This window comes from Cervus elaphus, chromosome X, assembly GCF_910594005.1.
Source record: "Cervus elaphus chromosome X, mCerEla1.1, whole genome shotgun sequence".
NCBI lineage: Eukaryota > Metazoa > Chordata > Mammalia > Artiodactyla > Cervidae > Cervus > Cervus elaphus.
In genome coordinates this window covers 31824102-31845080 of record NC_057848.1, presented here as the reverse complement: position 1 = coordinate 31845080, position 20979 = coordinate 31824102, and the positions used below count along the sequence as shown (strand labels likewise).

Genomic DNA, 20979 nt, shown 5'->3' with positions numbered 1-20979 from the left:
CAGAGACATTACTTTGCCAACAAAGGTCCGTCTGGTCAAGGCTATGGTTTTTCCAGTGGTCATGTATGGATGTGAGAGTTGGACTGTGAAGAAAGCTGAGCACCGAAAAATTGATGCTTTTGAACTACGGTGTTGGAGAAGACTCTTGAGAGTCCCTTGGACTGCAAGGAGGTCCAACCAGTCCATCCTAAAGGAGATCAGTCCTGGGTGTTCATTGGAAGGACTGATGCTGAAGCTGAAACTCCAATACTTTGGCCACCTCATGTGAAGAGTTGACTCATTGGAAAAGACCCTGATGCTGGGAGGGATTGGGGGCAGGAGGAGAAGGGGATGACAGAGGATGAGAGGGCTGGATGGCATCACCGACTCGATGGGCATGAGTTTGGGTAAACTCTGGGAGTTGGTGATGGACAGGGAGGCCTGGCATGCTGTGATTCATGGGGTCGCAATGAGTCGGACACGACTGAGTGACTAAACTGAACTGAACTGAGACTTGACATCAGTTTTGGATGTTTTATTTATTTATTTTTTTTCTTTTCCACTGTGCAACCCGCTTCAGTGCCTGCAGCCTACTGGCAGAGGCCAGGCAATGGTTCGGGGCCGCGTTTGCTCTGGCATTATGAGAGGCCCAGGGGGACGAGCCTGCCATAAATCCAAACCCATGCATTTTTGGATGTTTTAAATTTGAGATGCCCAGTGTCCCTTGATCCATGCAAGTGGAGATAACCATGAGACAGTTGGATGTACTAGTTCTTGGTAGAGATTTGATGCTTGAGATATGCAGAGGATGAGATGGTTAGATAGCATCACCAAATCAATGGACATGAATCTGAGAAAACTCCAGGAGATAGTGAAGGACAGGGAACCTGACGTGCCACAGTCCATGGGATCACAACTTAATGACTGAATGAAAAACTATATATACATATATATGTGTGTGTGTGTGTAAATAATGGATATACTGATGATAGTTCAAACTATGAGAATGGATGTACTTACTCAAGGAAAACATAGAATAAAAAGAACAGATCTGAGAATAGAACACTGGTACAACATTAATATTTAACAAATGTTTCCTGTCCATGCTAAATATAAGAGGGCCCTGACCTCAAGCACTTTACAACATACTTAAAGATAATACTGGATTTCAAACTGTTCCTCAAAGTGCCAGGGTTCAGAGAAGCTCTATTGAGACTGCTGCAAGGAAGAGGCTGTGCAGCCACCTCACTCATACTAGAACATGTTTCACCAGCTGCATGCTTAACTAGAGCACCTTCATTTCTCCTCTGTGTGGGGGTGAATGATTTGGGTAGGGGTGAGCGAGGACCTTACTGTTAAAAGAGCATTTGGCAAACACTTCTCTAAAGGACTGATTTAAATATAATAAAAAAAACAAAATATGTGGGATTAATTTAATGACTCAAACTCTACTTTTGGTGAAAACAAGGAATGAGATCAGTGTTGAAAAATTGGTAATGATATATGGCCAGTGTTCAGTTCTGTGTCATTCACTTCAACATCACTAAATCATCACATATTGCTAAGCATGAGCCAATAGATGGGAAATTGGAATTTATATTTGTTAGGAAATGCCTGCCAGATGAGGTATTGGGTACTGAGACAAGGCTCAATAATGAGACAAGGCTAAATAAAAGATTCTTAAATAGTGTGCTTTTGAGTTTGGATATGATCAAATGAGCAATTAGAAGCCATTGTTCTTCAGTGGGCTTCTGCCATTCAACCTTTTCACTCATCACATATGACACAAGAGGTGAATTGATAATCACCATTACTCAGTGATAAAATTTCTACAAAACTAAAACTTTTGGTAGTTTGTTGGTCAATGTTTCTTCTGAAAACCTGGGAAAAGGATAATCTCCATTTGAGGGTGATAGCTTCTGTCTCTCCTCCATCCGATGCCAATAATTAAGCACTAAGCTTATATCAGGTTTATGAGTTATCAGCAAAGGAAGTAAATTCCTGGAAGTCAAGTATATAAAGATGATTAATGTTATAGTTCTGATTGGAATGGATTAATAATGTTTATACATTTAAAAAGTTAAAAATGAAATGGTTCTACAAGTCATTATTTTTCTTTATTAAAATAAGGTATATATAATTGGTCTATTAAAAATAAAATAATTGTGCTTATTTATTGAATCATTATCGTGAAAGCTCCCAGATTCCCCTCCATTGGTGGAAATCCTGTATTCTAGCCAATTAAATAGAACTTATTTATTAGAAATGAGCAATGCATTTATTGAAATAAGAAATGTAATGACTGGTTAAAATAATACCTCAGGCCATAAGTGAAGAAAGAACTGGTAAGCTAGAAGAAAATCTAGAAGAATTACCTACAATAGAGACAGAAATACAAGGAGATAGAATATATTTTTTAAAATAGAGATAGAGTACAGAATGTGAACACTTGCGTTATATCTAATTAGTGCCTCAGAAGGAAAGAGTAGAGGGAATTGAAGAGAGGCACTATTTGTAGATATAATCACTGAAAATTTTCCAGAACTGCTGAAATACATGAATCAGCATATTCACGAAGCACAACATATACCAAACAGGATGAGGGAAAAAGAGACAGAGATAGAAAGATAGGGTTAGAAAGAGAAAGAGAGTGAGAGAGAATCCTAACCTAGGCAAATGTACTGAAACTTCTAGGAACCCATCAACAAAAAGTTCTTAAAAGCAGAAAATTACTTACAAAGGAACTGCAGTTAAACTGGTAGCAGATCACCTACTAATCACAATGGAATGCAAAGTTTAATACTAATGCAAGAAGAAATGAACAAATCTGTCAACTTACAGGGAGACTTCAAAGCACTGCCCTCAGTTATTAATATTATACATAAAGCAGCTTCCCTTGTGGCTCAGATGGTAAAGGATCCGCCTGTAATGCAAGAGACCTGGGTTCAATCCCTGGGTTGGGAAGATCCCCCGGAGAAGGGAAAGGCTACCCACTCCAGTATTTTGGCCTGGAGAATTCCATAGACTGTATAGTCCATGGGGTCTCAGAGTCAGACATGACTGAGCGACTTTCACTTTCACTATTCTTAAAGCAGATAAAAAATTAGAAAAGCTATAGAATATTTGAACAACCTAGTTAGCAACCTTGATATAATGAATGTATTAATATATAGAACACTGTACCCAACAATTAGAGAATATACATTCTTCTCAAACACACATGAAACATACATGAAAGTTGACCACATCTTGTGCCCTAAAGCAAATTACAACAGAATTCAGTTCAGTTCAGTTCAGTCGCTCAGTCGTGTCCGACTCTTTGCGACCCCGTAAATTGCAGCACACCAGGCCTCTCTGTCCATCACCAACTCACAGAGCCTACCCAAACCCGTGTCCATCAAGTCGGTGATGCCATCCCGCCATCTCATCATCCTCTATCGTCCCCTTCTCCTCCTGCCCCCAATCCCTCCCAGCATCAGGGTCTTTTCCAATGAGTCAACTCTTCGCATGAGGTGGCCAAAGTGTTGGAGTTTCAGCTTCAACATCAGTCCTTCCAATGAACACCCAGGGCTGATCTCCTTTAGGATGGACTGGTTGGATCTCCTTGCAGTCCAAGGGACTCTCAAGAGTCTTCTCCAACACCACAGTTCAAAAGCATCAGTTCTTTGGCGCTCAGCTTTCTTCACTGTCCAACTCTCACATCCATACATGACTACTGGAAAAACCATAGCCTTGACTATGATTTTGCCAACAAAATCAATACTTTGTTGGCAAAGTAATGTCTCTGCTTTTAAATATGCTATCTAGGTTGGTCATAACTTTCCTTCCAAGGAGTAAGCGTCTTTTAATTTCATGGCTGCAGTCACCATCTGCAGTGATTTTGGAGCCCAAAAAAATAAAGTCTGACACTGTTTCCACTGTTTCCCCACCTACTTCCCATGGAGTGATGGGACCAGATGCCATGATCTTAGTTTATATCTACAGAGCATGTTTTCTAACCACATTGAAATTAAGTTAATCAATAACAAAAAAATTTTTTTTAATCCTCCTGCATTTAGACATTAAAATCACACATTAAAAAAGTAATCATAAATGCAAATTAAACATTGAAGCTGAATTATTAAAATTCCACATATCAAAACTGTGGGATATAGTAAAAGGTATATAGAGAAGAAAACATACAGTGTTCAATGCTTATTTGATGCATGAGAAAAGTGCTCAGGGCTGGTGCACTAGGATGACCCAGAGGAATGGGATTGGGAGGGAGGTGGGAAGGGGGTTCAGGATGGGGAACACATGTAAATCCATGGCTGATTCATATCAATGTATGGCAAAAACCACTACAATATTGTAAAGTAATTAGACTCCAACTAATATAAATAAATGAAAAAAAAACAATGAAAGGCTGAAAATTAATAGTATAGGCCCTTAAAAGAAGTTATAAGAAAATAGAATAAAATGAGCAGAAATTAATGAGATAGAAGATAAAGATGCAGTGGAAAGCATTGTTAAAATCAAAAGTTTATTCTTTGAAAAGAAAAATAAAACTGAAAACCTCTGACAGAAGAATAAAGTCATAATCAAATAATCAATATGAGTAACTTTTTAAAAAAGAGGACAAAAATACAGATGTAATAGATATCAAAAATACAATAACGAGGCTTCTCTGGTAGCTCAGTGGTAAAGAATCTACCTGACAATGCAGGAGACACAGGTTTGATCTCTGTTACGAAAAGATCCCACATGCCATGGAGCACCTAAGCCTGTGCACCACAACTACTGAGCCTATGCTCTAGACCCCAGGAGCCGCGGCTACTGAGGCCACATGCCACAACTATGAAGCCCATGCACCCTATAGACTGTGCTCTGCAACAAGAGAAGCCACTGCAATGAGAAGCCTGCACACTGCAATGAAGAGTAGACCCTCCTCACTGCAGCTGGAGAAAAGCCTATGCAGCAACAAAGAACCAGCACAGCAAAAATAAATAAATAAAATTATTTTAAAAATATATAATAAGGATGTTATGTACAACTTTATGGCAATAAATTTTGATAGTTGAAATTGTCTCAAAGGATAATTATGTTTTTTCTTTTTAATTTATTTTTTTATTGAAGGATAATTGCTTAACAGAATTTTGTTGTTTTCTGTCAAACCTCAACATGAATCAGCCATAGGTATACATATATCCCCTCCCTTTTGAACTTCCCTCCCATCACCCCTCCCCATCCCACCCCTCTAGGTTGATACAGAGCCCTGTTTGAGTTTCCTGAGCCATACAGCAAATTCCCATTGGCAATCTATTTTACATATGGTAATGTAAGTTTCCATATTACTCTTTCCCTACATCTCACCCTCTCCTCCCCTCTCTCCATATCCATAAGTCTATTCTCTATGTCTGTTTCTCCATTGCTGCCCTGTAAATAAATTCTTCAGTACCATTTTACTAGATTCCATATATGTGCATTAGAATATGATATTTATCTTTCTCTTTCTGACTCACTTCACTCTGTGTAATAGGGTCTAGGTCTATACACCTCATCAGAACTGACTCAAATGCATTCCTTTCTATGGCTGAATGTAAATATACCACAACTCCTTTATCCATTCATCTGTCAATGGACATCTAAGTTGCTTCCATGTTTTAGCTATTGTAAATAGTGCTGCTATGAACAATGGGATGGATACATGTGTCTTTTTCAGTTTTGGTTTCCTCAGAGTGTATGCCTAGGAGTGGGATTGCTGGGTCATATGGTGGTTTTATTCCTGGTTTTTAAAGGAATCCCCATACTGTCTTCCATAGTGGCTGTATCAATTTATATTCCCACCAACAGTGCAGGAGTGTTCCCTTTTCTCCACACCCTCTCCAGCATTTATTGTTTGTAGACTTTTTGGTGATGGCCATTCTGACTGCTGTGAGGTAATATCTCATTGTGGTTTTGATTTGCATTTCTCTAATAATGAGTGATGTTGAACATCTTATCATGTGTTTGTTAGCCATCCATCCAGAAGTCTTCTTTGGAGAAATGTCTGTTAGGCCTTTTTCCCACTTTTTGATTGGGTTGTTTGTTTTTCTGGCATTGAGTTGTATGAGCTGCTTATATATTTTGGAAATGAATCCTTTGTCAGTTGTTTCATTTGCTATTATTTTCTCCCATTCTGAGGGTTATCTTTGCACCTTGCTTATAGTTTCCTTTGCTATGCAAAAGCTTTTAAGTTTAATCAGGTCCCACTTGTTTACTTTTGTTTTTATTTCCATTACTCTAGGAGGTGGGTCATAGAGGATCTTGCTTTGATTTATGTCATTGAGTGTTCTGCCTATGTTTTCCTCTAAGAGTTTTGTAGTTTCTGGTCTTACATTTAGGTCTTTAATACATTTTGAATTTATCTTTGTGTATGGTGTTAGGAAGTGTTCTAATTTCATTCTTTTATATGTAGCTGTCCAGTTTTCCTCAGCACTATTTATTAAAGAAGCTGTCTTTGCCCCATTGTATAGTCTTGCCTCCTTTGTCAAAACTAAGGTACCCACAGGTGGGTGGGTTTATTTCTGGGCTTTCTATCTTTTTCCATTGGTCTATATTCCTGTTTTTGTGCTACTACCATACTGTCTTGATGACTGTAGCTTTGTAGTATAATCTGAAGTCAGGAAGGTTGATTCCTCCAGCTTCATTCTTCTTTCTCAAAACCGTTTTGGCTATTCGGGGTCTTTTGTGTTTCTATATGAATTGTACAATTTTTTTTTCTATTTCTATGAAAAATGCCATTGGTAATTTGATAGGGATCACATTGAATCTGTAGATTGCATTTGGTAGTATGTCATTTTCACAATATTGATTCTTTCTACCCATGAACATGGAATTTCTCCCCATCTGTTTATGTCGTCTTTGATTTCTTTCATCAGTGTCTTATAATTTTCTGTGTACAATTCTTTTGTCTCCTTAGGTTAGTTTATTCCTAGATATTTAATTCTTTTTGTTGCAATGGTGAATGGGATTGATTCCTTAATTTCTCTTTCTGATTTTGTGTTGTTAGTATGTAGAAATGCCGTGATTTCTGTGTATTGAATTTGTATCCTGAAATTTTGCTAACTTCATTGATTAGCTCTAGTAATTCTCTGATACTATCTTTTCTATGTACAGTATCATGTCATCTGCAAACAGTGAGAGCTTTACTTATTTTCTGATCTGGATTCCTTTTATTTCTTTTTCTTCTCTGATTGCTGTAGCTAGGACTTCCAGAACTATGCTGAATAATAGTGATGAAAGTGGACACCCTTGTCTTCTTCCTGATCTTAGGGGGAATGCTTTTGGTTTTTCACCATTGAGAATAATGTTTGCTGTAGGCTTATCATATATGGCCTTTACTATGTTGAGTTAGGTTCCTTCTATGCCCATTTTTTGAAGAATTTTAATCATAAATGGGTGCTGAATTTTGTTAAAGGCTTTTTCTGCATCTATTGAGATTATCATATGGTTTTTGTCTTTCAATTTGTTAATACGATGTATCACATTGATTGATTTGCATATATTGAAGAATCCTTGCATTTCTGGAATAAACCCAACTTGATCATGATGTATGAGGTTCTTGGTGGTTTGCTGAATTATGTTTGCTAAAATTTTGTTGAGGATTTTTGCATCTATGTTCATCAGTGATATCAGCCTGTAGTTTTCTTTTTTTGTGTTATCTTTGTCTGGTTTTGGTATCAGGGTGATGGTGGCCTCGAGAATGAGTTTGAATGTGTTCCTTCCTCTGCAATTTTTTGAAAAAGTTTTAAAAGGATAGGCATTAGCTCTTCTCTCAGTGTTTGATAGAATTTTCCTGTGAAGCCGTCTGGCCCTGGGCTTTTGTTTTTTTGGGAGATTCTTGATCATAGTTTGATTTCAGTGCTTGTACTAGGGTTGTTCATAATTTCTTTTTCTTCCTGGTTCAGTCTTGGAAGATTGAACTTTTCTAAGAATCTGTACATTTCTTCCAGGTTATCCATTTTATAGCCATATAGTTGTCCATAATAGTCTCTTCTAATCCTTTGTATTTCTGCATTATCTGTTGTTACCTCTCCTTTTTCATTTCTAATTTTGTTGATTTCATTCTTCTCCCCCTTTTTCTTGATGAGTCTGGCTAAAGGCTTGTCCATTTTGTTTATCTTCTCAAAGGACCACCTTTTAGTTTTATTAATCTTTACTATTGTTTCTTTCATTTCTTTTTTGTTTATTTCTGCTCAGATCTTTATGATTTCTTTCCTTATACTAATTTTCTTTTGTTCTTCTTTTTCCAGTTGTTTAGCTGTAAAGTTAGCTTGTCTATTCAAGGTTTTCCTTGTTTCTTGAGGTAGGATTGTAGTGCTATAAACTTCCCTCTTAGGATTGCTTTTGATGCATCCCATAGGTTTTGCCAACAAAGGTCCATCTAGTCAAAGCTTTGGTTTTACCAGTAGTCATGTACGGATGTGAGAGTTGAACTATAAAGAAAGCTGAGCACTGGAGAACTGATGCTTTTGAACTGTGGTTTTGGAGAAGACTCTTGAGAGTCCTTTGGACTGCAAGAAGATCCAACCAGTCCATCCTAAAGGAAATCAGTCCTGAATATTCATTGGAAGGACTGATGCTGAAGCTGAAACTCCAATACTTTGGCCACTTGATGCAAAGAACTGACTCATTGGAAAAGACCCTAATGTGTGAAAGATTGAAGGCGGGAGGAGAAGGGGATGACAAAGGATGAGATGGTTGGACGATATCACTGATGTGATGGACATGAGTTTGAGTAAGCTCCAGGAGTTGGTGATGGACAGGGAAGCCTGCCGTGCTGCAGTCCATGGGGTCGCAAAGAGTCAGACACGACTGAGTGACTGAACTGATAGGTTTTGAGTTGTCATGTTTTCATTGTCATTTGTTTCTAGAAATTTTTTTATTTCCCTTTTGATTTCTTCAGTAACCTGTTCGTTATTTGGAAACATGCTGTCTAAGCTCCATGTATTTGTGTTTCTTACAGTTTTTTTTCTTCTAATTTTCTTGTAATTTTCTAGTCTCATAGCGTTGTGGTCGGAGAAGATGCTTAATATGATTTCAATTTTCTTAAAGTTACTGAGGTTTGATTTGTGACCCAAGATGTGGTCTATCCTGGAAAATGTTTCATGTGCACTTGAGAAGAAGGTGTATTCTTCTGCATTTGGATGGAATGTCCTGAAGATATAAATGAGATCCATCTCATCTAATTTATCATTTAAGACTTGTGTTTCCTTATGAATTTTCTGTTTTGATGATCTGCCCATTGGCATGAGTGGGGTGTTAAAGTCTCCTACTATTATTGTGTTACTGTCAATTGCTCCTTTTATGTCTTTTAGTGTTTGTCTTACGTATTGAGGTGCTCCTATTGTTGGGTGCATAGATATTACAATTGTTATGTCTTCCTCTTGGATTGATCCCTTGATCATTACATAGCGTCCCTCCTTATCTCTTGTAATCTTCTTTATTTTAAGGTCTGTTTTGTCTGATATGAGGATTGCTACTCCAGCTTTCTTTTGCCTCCCATTTGCATGGAATATATTTTTCCATCCTCTCGCTTTTAGTCTATATGTGTCGTTATGTCTGAAGTGGATATTTTGTAGACAACATATGTATGGGTCTTGTTTTTGTATCCATTTAGTCAGTATGTGTCTTTTGATTGGAGCATTTAAGCAATTAACATTTAAAGTAATTATTGATGTATATATTCCTATTGCCATTTTCTTAATTGTTTGGGGTTGATTTTGTAGATCTTTTTTCTTCTCTTGTATTTCTTGACTATATTAGTCTGTTTAACATTTGTTGTAAAGCTGGTTTGGTGGTACTGAATTCTCTTAACTTTTTCTTGTCTGGAAAGCTTTTTATTTCTCCATCAATTTTGAATGAGATCCTTGCCAGGTACAGTAATCTCGGTTGTAGATTTTTCCCTTTCAGTACTTTAAATATATCCTGCCATTCCCTTCTGGCCTGCAGACTTTCTGCTGAAAGATCAGCAGGGTTTCCCTGGTATGTTACTTGTTGCTTCTCCCTTGCTTGTTTTAATATTCTTTCTTTATGTTTAGTCTTTGTTAGTTTGATTAGTATGTGTCTTGGTGTGTTTCTTCTTGGGTTTATCCTGTATGGGACTCTTTGTGCCTCTTGGAGTTGATTGACTATTTCCTTTTCCATGCTGGGGAAATTTTCAACTATAATCTCTTCAAAAATTTTCTCAGACCCTTTCTTTTTCTCTTCTTCTTCTGGGACCCCCTATAATTCGAATGTTGGTGCATTTGATATTATCCCAGAGGTCTCTGAGACTATCCTCAGCTCTTTTCATTCTTTTTACTGTATTCTGCTCTTCAAAAGTTATTTCCACCATTTTATCCCCCAGCTCACTGATTCATTCTTCTGCTTCAGATATTCTACTATTGATTCCTTCTAGAGTATTTTTAATTTCAGTAATTGTGTTGTTTGTCTCTGCATGTTTATTCTTTAATTCATCTAGGTCTTTGTAAATTGATTCTTGCATTTTCTCCATTTTGTTTTCAAGGTTTTTGATCATGTTTACTATCATTATTCTGAATTCTTTTTCAGGTAGTTTGCCTATTTCCTCTTCATTTATTTGGACTTCTGTGTTTCTAGTTTGTTCTTTCATTTGTGTAGTATTTCTCTCCCTTTTCATTAATTTTTTAAAAGTTATTGTGTTTGAGGTCTCCTTTCCCCAGGCTTCAAGGTTGAATTCTTTCTTCCTTTTGGTTTCTGCCCTCCTAAGGTTGGTCCAGTGGTCTATGTAAGGTTGTGCTGAGTTTTTATTTGTTTGTTTTTGTTCTGATGGGCAAGACTGAGTGAGGTGGTAATCCTGTCTGCTGATGATTGGGTTTGTATTTTTGTTTTGTTTGTTGTTTAGATGAGGTGTTCTGCACAGGGTGCTACTGGTGGTTGGGTGATGCTGGGTCTTGTATTCCAGTGTTTTCCTTTGTGTGAGTTCTCACTATTTGATACCCCCTAGGGTTAGTTCCCTGGTAGTCTAGGGTCTTGGAGTCGGTGCTCCCACTCCAGAGGCTCAGGGCTTGAATTCTGGTCAGGAACAAAGATTCCACAAGTGGTTTGTTATGGCATTAAGTGAGATTAAAACAAATATCCAAAAACGAGAAACCAAAGATGAATGCCAGATGAATGACAGTTACAAAATCAGGCAAATAGTAATTAAAATAATGGAATGTATATGTGTATATATACCCCCATGAGCAAAGTCAAAACAGTCCAACAAAAATAAAGTATAGTAAATCGACCTGGCGAACAAAGGAAATCAAAAATTATATTTACCAGTTAAGAACAAAACTGACTAAAGCACAAACTGGAAAACAAAACCAACCAAGGTGCCAATTGGGTAATAAAGCAATGAAAACAAAACTAACATATATGTTGAGAGGAAAGGAAAGAAAGAAAAGAAAGAAAGAATAGATATGCAAAGTTAAATAGAGGTAGATGAAGAAGATTTATATATATTAAAAATTAATTGCAAAGGGTAAAGAACAGTAGGAAAGGCAAAGAGAGGAATAAATGTATAAAAAATATAATAGATTTAAAAAATTAAAAGCTAAAATTATAAAAAAGAGAAAAGGAAAAAAATGGAAGAAAAAGAAAAAAGGGGAAGAAAAGGAAAACTCCACAGAACTGCAAAAGCCCAACATAGATGCAGAGGTCTATAACAACAATAAAAAGTGTGACTGAATATACACATATACATATACACCCATAAGCAAAATCAAAACAGTCCAACAAAAATGAAGTACAATAGATTGACCCAGTGAACAAAGGAAACCAAAAACTTTATCTACCAGAACAAAACCAACTAAAGCACAAACTGGAAAACAAAACTAAAGCAAGGTGCTAATTGGGGAATAAAGCAATGCAAATAAAACTAGCAAATATGTTGAGAGGAAAGAAAGAATAGATATGCAAAGTTAAATAGAAGTAGATAAAGAAGATTTATATATATTGCCATCTCCAGGGGAACGTCCCAACCCAGGAACTGAACCCAAGTCACCTGTAATGCAGGCAGATGCTTTACCAACTGAGCTGTACAATAAAGAAAGCTGAGAATCGAAGAATTGATGCTTTTCAACTGTGGTGTTGCAGAAGACTCTTGAGAGTCCCTTGTACTGCAAGAAGATCCAACCAGTCAATCCTAAAGGAAATCAGTCCTGAATATTCTTGGAAAGAGGGGTGTTGAAGCTGAAACTCCAATACTTTGGCCACCTGATGCAAAGAACTGACTCATTGGAAAAGACTCTGATGCTGGGAAAGATTGAAGGCAGGAGGAGAAGGGGATGACAGAGGATGAGATGGTTGGATGGCATCACCGATGCAATGGATATGAGTTTGAGTAGGCTACGGGAGTTGGTGATGGACAGGGAAGCCTGGCATGCTGCAGTCCATGGGGTTGCAAAGAGTTGGACATGACTGAGCCACTGATATATATATATTAAATTGATATATATTGATTGAACTGAACTGATATATATATATATATATATTAAAGATTATCTGCAAGGGGAAAATAACAGTAGGAAAAGCAAACAAAGGAATAAATGTAGAAAAAATAATAGATTTCAAAAATTAAAAATAGAGAAAAGAAAAAAAAGGGAAAACTCCCCAGAACTGCAAAGCCCAACATAGAGGCCAAGGTTTATAACAACAATAAAAAATGTGACTGAGAAAAAAAGAAAAAAAAAAACCTCAAAAGTGTAATTAGATTTCATAGTGTTAATAAAATCGACAACTACAAAAGGTGGGGGGGAAGGGAAAAAAGAAAAGAAAAAAAATCCAAAAGAATCTAAAGAATAAGTCAAAACATAAGAATAATAAATGTTTTTCTTGAGTCACGGCTGTCAGAGTCCTTTTCCCTCACTGGGAGTCACAGTTCACCTAACCTCCCTAGGATGCCATCTAACGGTGTGCTGATCTTTGGACCTGCTGTTCAGGCAGCTCAGATTCTAATCTGGCCCTCCTCCTCTGTATTCTTGCCCCCAGTGTCCACAGCTATCAGAACTAGAGTATTTTCCTTTGTGAGAGCTCTCAGTGACCTTTTTTATATTCCATAGACACAGGGTCTGCCTAGTTGATTTTGTGGATTTAATCTGCAGCTGGTATAGTTGGTGGGAAGGTTTCAGGTCTTCTTCCTTAGCCACCCTGCCCCTGGGTTTCAGTTGTGGTTTTATTTCCACCTCTGCATGTGGGTCCTCCACTGGGGTTTAGCTCCTGAGGCTGCCCTGGAGGGCTTGGGTTTGTCCCTGTGAGGGCCAGGTGTGGAGGTGGTGCAGCTGCTTGGGCCACAGGGGTTCTGGCAGCACCAGGTACTCCGGGTGGTTGGCGGCCAGGGCAGCAGGAAATATAGTGCTCTAGAAGGGCATGGCAACCAGTCTTGGCCAATATGCTCCAGCATTCTTGTCTGGAGAACCCCCCTCCCTGACAGAGAAGCCTGGCAGGCCACAGTCTACAGAGTCGCAAAGAGCTGGAGACTACCAAAGCAACCCTGTGCGCATAGGTGCAAGACTTTTTTTTGCCTGTGGCAGCTCTGCCCCAGTGAGAGTTGGGCATGAAGGTGGCACAGCTGCTTGGCTTGTGGGGACTCTGGCAGTGCCAAGTGTGCAGGGACATGGACTGCCTCCACTGTAGGAATTATGGCCTTATCAGAGTCTTTTTTTGAGCCTCTTGCAGCTGGCGGCGATCAGAAGGCCTCTTTGGCCAGTCTTTCTCCGTAGCTTTGCCCGTTCAGGCCCTTAGAGGGCTTCCTCGCCTGGGATCCTTCTCTGTTGTTTAGCATGTCAGGCACATAGAGGGGCCCTCCTGGCTGGGGTCCTACTCTGTAGATTGGTGTGTCAGGCACTTAAAGGGCGCTGTTGGTGGGGTCCTACCCTGTAGTTCAGTGCATCAGTCCCTTAAAGGAGCAGCCTGGGTGGGGTCCTCCTCTGTAGTTCAGTGCGTCAGGTGTTTGATGGGCCAGCCTCTCTATTGTTCAGCTGCCCACGCTGGCCTGTGCAGGGAGAGAGGCTCTAGTCATGGCTCCATCCCATACACGTGACTCAGCAGTATCACCTTTCTTCCATGGCTGCCCTGCTTTCCTCCACAGGCATTTCCCACCACAGTCTCCTCCCTCACATCCTCTTGATCGTCTCTCCACAGTCAATAGCAGCACTTGCCTGGGGATTGCTCCACAATCCCTAAAATCCAGCTCCCAGACCTTGCACCTTCCAGGGGATCTGTGTCCCTGTCCGGGGTATGTATGACGGCGGCAAGGACTGTCTGATTCTCTTTCTATTTAGGCTGCCACAGATCAGCTGTTTCACTATCAGCCTTAAATGTTTCTCTTCTGACTCAGATAATTGCCCTGATGTGGGGATCAGATCCCTCCTTCAGTTCCCCCACCTGCCGAGGGCAGATCCAGTCCTACTAATACTCCTGTTTTTGCCCCTAGTTCCTTTGTCCTACCCAGTTTTGCATGGGTCTATTTATTCTTTTTGGAGAAGGCAATGGCACCCCACTCTAGTACTCTTGCCTGGAAAATCCCATGGACGGAGGAGCCTGGTGGGCTGCCATCTATGGGGTCGCACAGGGTCGGACACGACTGAAGTGACTTAGCAGCTTAGCATTTATTCTTTTCCACTGGTTAGGTACTTCTGTCCACTCTCAGCTGGTGTTCTCCATGTCTGAAGGTGTATTCCTAATGTATCCATGGAGGGAGATGTACTCCACATCCACCTACTCCTCCTCCATCTTGTTCTTTCCTAGAAGGATAATTATTTAATAAGTTAATTCTGTAGTTAAAAGTTTACCAAAACTTCATAAAGCATATTATATTGCAATCTTAAACTCTTCCAGAGAGTAGAAAAACTGGGTGTATTCCCCCAACCCACACAACTCATTTTTTGAAATAGAGATAACTTTAAAAAATAAAATGACAAAAAAATAATGGATAGTTTCTTCTGAGAATATAGACATTAAAAGCCTAAACAAAATATTAGAGAAATAAATCCATCAGGATATATAAAAGGAAAATCTATCATGACATGTTGGGTTAATTCCAGGAACACGACTCTAGGACCTATACAGGCATACCTTGTTTTGTTGTGCTTCACTTTGTGGCATTTTTTTACAAGTTGATTGTGGCAGTCCTGCATTGTTCAAGTCTACAAGCACCATTTTTCCAACAGCATTTGCTCACTTCATGTTTCTGTGTAACAGTGTATAATTCTCATAGTATTTCAATTTTTTTCATTATTATTATATTTTTATGGTAATATGTGTTTAGTGATCTTTGATGCTACTACTGTAATTATTTTGGCATTTTTAAGCAATAAAAGTTTTTTTTTTTTTTTTGGCTGTGCTGGGCTTTTGTTGCAGTGATGGACTCTTTGTTGGGGGCACACAGTCTTCTCTGGTTGTGGTTCATGGGCCTCTCTAGTTGTGATGCTAGGGCTCATTAGTTGTGGTATGCAGGCTCTCTAGTTGTGGAGTGTGGGCTCAGTAGTTGCAACCCACAGGCTTCTCTACTTGTGGCAAGCAGGCTTGGTTGCCACATAGCATATGGAATGTTAGTTTCCTGACCAGGGATCGAACCCATGTTCCCTGCATTGGGAGGCAGATTCTTTACCACTGGACCTACAGTAAAGTATTTTTGAATTAAGGTACATACAAACACAGGAAATATGGTCAATATTTCATAATAAGTAACAATAAATGGAATATAACCTTTAAAACTGGTGAATTGCTATGTTGTATACCTGAAACTTACATAAGTTGTGCATCAATTGTACCTCAATAAAAAATATAGTAAAGGAAAAAAATTAAGGAAAGTACATTTTTTTAAGACATAATGCTATTGCACACTTCGGGCTTCCCGGGTGGTGCTAGTGGTAAAGAACCAGCCTGCCAATATGGGTTCAATCTCTGGGTCAGGAAGATCCCCTGGAGGCGGGCATGGTAACCCACTTCATTATTCTTGCCTAGAGAATCCCATGGATAGAAGATCCTGGTGGCCTACAGTCTATAGGGTCATACAGAGTCAGACATGACTGAATGCAAGTACCCACGCATTATTGCATGCTTAATAGACTTCAATAAAAAATAGACTATAGTAGAGTGCAAACATAACTTCTTTTTTTAGCCATGCCACAGAGCATGCAGGATCCTAGTTCCTTGATTGGGGATCAAAAACCCATACCTCCTGCAGTGGACATGCAGAGTCCCAACCACTGGCCCATCAGTAAAGTACCCAAACATAACATTTATATGCACTGGGAAACCAAAAAATTTGTGTGACTCACTTTATTGAGATATTCACTTTATTGTATTGTACTGGAAACAAGCCTGCAAGGTACATCTGTATAAATGTAATTTACCATATTATTAAGTTCAAGGAAAAGAAAAACTTATGCTCCTCTCAGTAAGGAGCTTTTCACAGAATAGTACATCAATAACTCTCTGACAATTAATTTGATCTCCATAGTGTCTGAAACATTTTTAAAGAAATTATCAATAAATTTTATGTCTCATATTTCAGTTTGGATCAGTTCAGTTCAGTAGCTCAGTCATGTCGAAATCTTTGCAACCCCATGGACTGCAGCACGCCAGGCCTCCCTGTCCATCACCAAATCCCACAGTTTACTCAGACTCATGTCCATTGAGTCGGTGATGCCATTCAACCATCTCATCCTCTGTCGTCCCCTTCTCCTCCCGCCTTCAATCTTTCCCAGCATCGTGGCCTTTTCCAATGAGTCACTTCTTTGTATCAGGTGGCCGAAGTATTGGAGTTTTGGCTTCAGCATCAGTCTTTCCAATGAATATTCAGGACTGATTTCCTTTAGGATGGACTGGTTGGATTTCCTTGCAGCCCAAGGGACTCTCAAGAGTCTTCTCCAACACCACAGTTCAAAAGCATCAATTTTTTGGCGCTGAGCTTTCTTTATGGTCCAACTCTTACATCCATACATGACTACTGGAAAAACCACAGCCTTGACTAGATGAACCTTTGTTGGCAAAGTACTGTCTCTGCTTTTTAATATGCTATCTAGGTTGGTCATAACTTTTCTTCCAAGGAGCAAGCGTCTTTTAATTTCATGGTTGCAAACACCATCTGCAGTGGTTTTGGAGCCCCCCAGAATAAAGTCTGCCACTGTTTCCCCATCTATTTGCCATGAAGTGATGGGACCGAATGCCATGACCTTATTTTTTTGAATGTTGAGTTTTAAGCCAGCTTTTCCCCTCTCCTCTTTCATCTTCATCAAGAGCCTCTTTAGTTCCTCTTCACTTTCTGCCATAAGGGTGGTGTTATCTGCATATCTGAGGCTGTTGACATTTCTCCCTGCAATCTTGATTCCAGCTTGTGCTTCATCCAGCCCAGCATTTCACATGATGTACTCTGCATATAAGTTAATTAACAAAGATGACAGTACACAGTCTTGATGTACTCTTTTCCCAATTTGGAACCAGTCCATTGTTCCATGTCCAGTTCTAACTGTTGCTTCTTGACCTGCATACAGATTTCTCAGGAGGCAGGTAAGGTGGTTTGGTATTCCCATCTCTTGAAAAATATTCCACAGTTTTTTGTGATCCACACAATCAAAGGCTTTAGCATAGTCAATGAAGCTAAAGTAGATGTTTTTCTGGAATTCTCTTGCTTTTTCTGTGGCCCATTGGATTTTGGCAGTTTGATCTCTGGTTCCTCTGCCTTTTCTAAATCCAGCTTGAATATCTGGAAGGTCTTGGTTCACATACTGTTGAAGCCTACCTTGGAGAATTTTGAGCATTACTTTGCTAGCATGTGCAATGAGTGCAATTGTGCAGAAGTTTGAACATTCTTTGGGATTGAAATGAAAAATGACCTTTTCCAGTCCTGTGGCCACTGCTGAGTTTTCCAAATTTGCTGGCATAGTGAGTGCAGCATTTTCATAACATCATCTTTTAGGATTTGAAATAGCTCAGCTGGAATTCCGTCATCTCCACTAGCTTTATTCGTAGTGATGCTTCCTAAGGCCCACTTGACTTCACACTCCAGGATGTATGGCTCTAAGTGAGTGATCACACCATCATGGTTATCTTGGTCATTAAAATCTTTCTTGCATAGTTCTTTTGTGTGTTCTTGTCACCTCTTCTTACTATCTTCTGCTTCTGTTAGGTCCATACCATTTCTGTCCTTTATTGTGCCCATCTTTGCATGAAATGTTCCCTTGGCATCTCTAATTTTCTTGAAGAGATCTCTAGTCTTTCCCATTCTATTGTTTTCCTCTATTTCTTTGCACTGTTCACTGAGAAAGGCTTTCTTATTATCTCCTTGCTATTCTTTGGAACTCTGAATTCCTGTATGATGTCACGAACCTCTGTCCATAGTTCTTCAGGTACTCTGTCTATCAGATCTAATCCCTTGAATCTATTTCTCACTTCCACTGTATAGTCATAAGGGATTTGATTTAGATCATACCTGAATTGTCTAGTGGTTTTCCCTACTCTCTTCAATTTAAGTCTGAATTTGGCAATAAGGAGTTCATGATCTGAACCACAGTCAGTTCTCTATCTTGTTTTTGCTGACTGTATAGAGCTTCTCCATCTTTGGCTGCAAAAAATATAATCAATCTGATTTCAGTATTGATCATCTGGTGAGGTCCATATGTAGAGTCTTCTCTTGTGTTGTTGGAAGAGGGTGTTTGCTATGTCCAGTGTGTTCTCTTGGCAAGACTCTGTTAGTCTTTGACCTGCTTCATTTTGTACTCTAAGGCCAAATTTGCCTGTTACTCCAGTTATCTCTTGACTTCCTAGTTTTGTGTTCCAGTACCCTGTATTGAAAAGGACATCCTTTTTTTTGGTGTTACTTCTAGAAAGTCTTGTAGGTCTTCATAGAACTGTTCATCTTCACTTTCTTCGGCATTAGTGATTGGGGCATGGACTTGGATTACCGTGATATTGAATGGTTTGCCTTGGAAACAATCAGAGATCATTCTGTCATTTTTGAGATTGCATCCAAGTACTGCATTTCTCTCTTGAAGAGAGTACTCTTCTCTCTCTACAAGAGAGTACTGGACTCTCTTGTTGACTATGAGGCCTACTCCATTTCTTCTAAGGGATTCTTGCCCAAAGTAGTAGATATAATGGTCATCTGAATTAAATTCACCCATTCTGGTCCATTTTAGTTCACTGATTCCTAAAATATCAATATGCACTCTTGCCATCTCCTGTTTGACCACTTCACATTTACCTTGATTCATGAACCTAACATTCCAGGTTCCTATGCAATATTGTTCTTTACAGCATCAGATTTTACTTCCATCACCAGTCAAATCCACTGCTGGGCATTGTTTTCACTTTGGCTCAGCATCTTCATTCTTTCTAGAGCTATTTCTCTACTCTTCTCCAGTAGCATATTAGGCAGCTACCAAGCTGGGGAGTTCATCTTTCAGTGTCATATCTTTCTTCCTTTTCATACTGTTCATGCCTTTTCATTCCTTCCTGTTAATATGCAGATAGTGTGAATTTAATTTTTTTTGTTTGTTTTTGGAAGTCCAATTACTATTTTTATTTTATTTTTTTATTTTTTTTTATTGTAGTGGTTTTTGTCATACATTGACATGAATCAGCCATGGATTTACATGTATTCCCCCTCCCACCTCCCTCTCCACCCGATTCCTCTGGGTCTTCCCAGTGCACCAGGCCCGAGCACTTGTCTCATGCATCCAACTTGGGCTGGTGATCTCTTTCACCCTAGATAATATACATGTTTCGATGCTGTTCTCTCAAAACATCCCACCCTGTGAATTTAATTTTGTTTAACATTAAAACTGATAACTTCCTTATTAAAAATTATATATATACATATATCTTCATTGTAGAAAGTAGAAAAATACAGAAAAGCACAAAGAAGAACATTATCCATAATTCCACAGCCCCTAACATTTTCGTGCATATCCTTCCAGTAGTTTTGTTTGTGTATTTATGTAATTTACATGAATGTGATTATATTGTGCACTCTGCACTTTTGTAACCTCTTATTTGCATTTATCAATCATAAATATTTGTCATGACACGTCCCTAACAACTATATACATGATCATTTAGTGGCTGTATTGAATTATATCAAATGACTATTGTAGTTCAGAGGACATGAGACGGCAATTTCACCCTGCTATACCTGGAGCCCAGATAGAAGACATATTCCTTCCATCGTGCCTCTGAGATGCAGCTCTAGTCTTGAGCTAAGGGAAGAAAATAAGAGGGCTATGAAAATCTGGGAATGACTATTAACATGCCGATAATTTAAGCAACTTATTTCAAGCTTTTGAAATGATTTAATGAGACAGTACCACCTGTTGTGATTTGTATGACTAAAGCCTTTATGGCATGCTGTGCTCAGTTGCATCTGACTTTTTGTGACTGCGTGGTAGCCCACCAGGCTCTGCTGTCCATGGGATTTTCTCAGCAAGAATTCTAGAATGGGTTGCCATGCCCTCCTCCAGGGGATCTTCCCATCCCAGGGACTGAACCCTGGGTCTCCTGTGTTTCCTGCATTGCAGGCAGATTCTTTACCACTGAGCTACTCGGGAAGCCCATTGTAATAAAGAAATCTTATAGTTTAAGACCCTCTGGAGTTGAGAAGAGAGGAAAAGAGAAGAGATAAGAGAAAGAGAGAAGGAATAATTACACTATAAACCGAAGGATTTTTATTTCCTAGACATAGTAAGGGCTAAATATTAGCCCAGCAGTAATTGTGGTAGAGAACTCATTTCATGCAAAATTATCATAGATGCATTTTCCTAGCAAATACTAATCTTTACTAACCTTCACCTCACAATAAACAAGTTTAGTGTTGGTCTTCAGAAAAGGAAGATTTTATTGGCAGCCACGTAGTCTGGATAGAATGTCTTATAGAAATCATAAAGCATGCCTTGACTAGTAGTCATGATGACAAACATAGAATAGCTTTCAGGCATTGAAAGGAACACAGTAAACTCCCTAAAATTAGCCATCTCC

The 20979-nt window shown here is 39.0% G+C and overlaps 1 protein-coding gene and 1 pseudogene across 2 annotated transcripts in view; one reads left to right on the top strand and one right to left on the bottom strand.

Moving 5' to 3' along the window:
• Nucleotides 1–20979, top strand: part of COL4A6 (collagen type IV alpha 6 chain) — a 325810-nt gene that overhangs the window by 33742 nt on the left and 271089 nt on the right. The gene's annotated exons all lie outside the window — the stretch shown is intronic.
• Nucleotides 540–665, bottom strand: LOC122691094 (annotated as a pseudogene).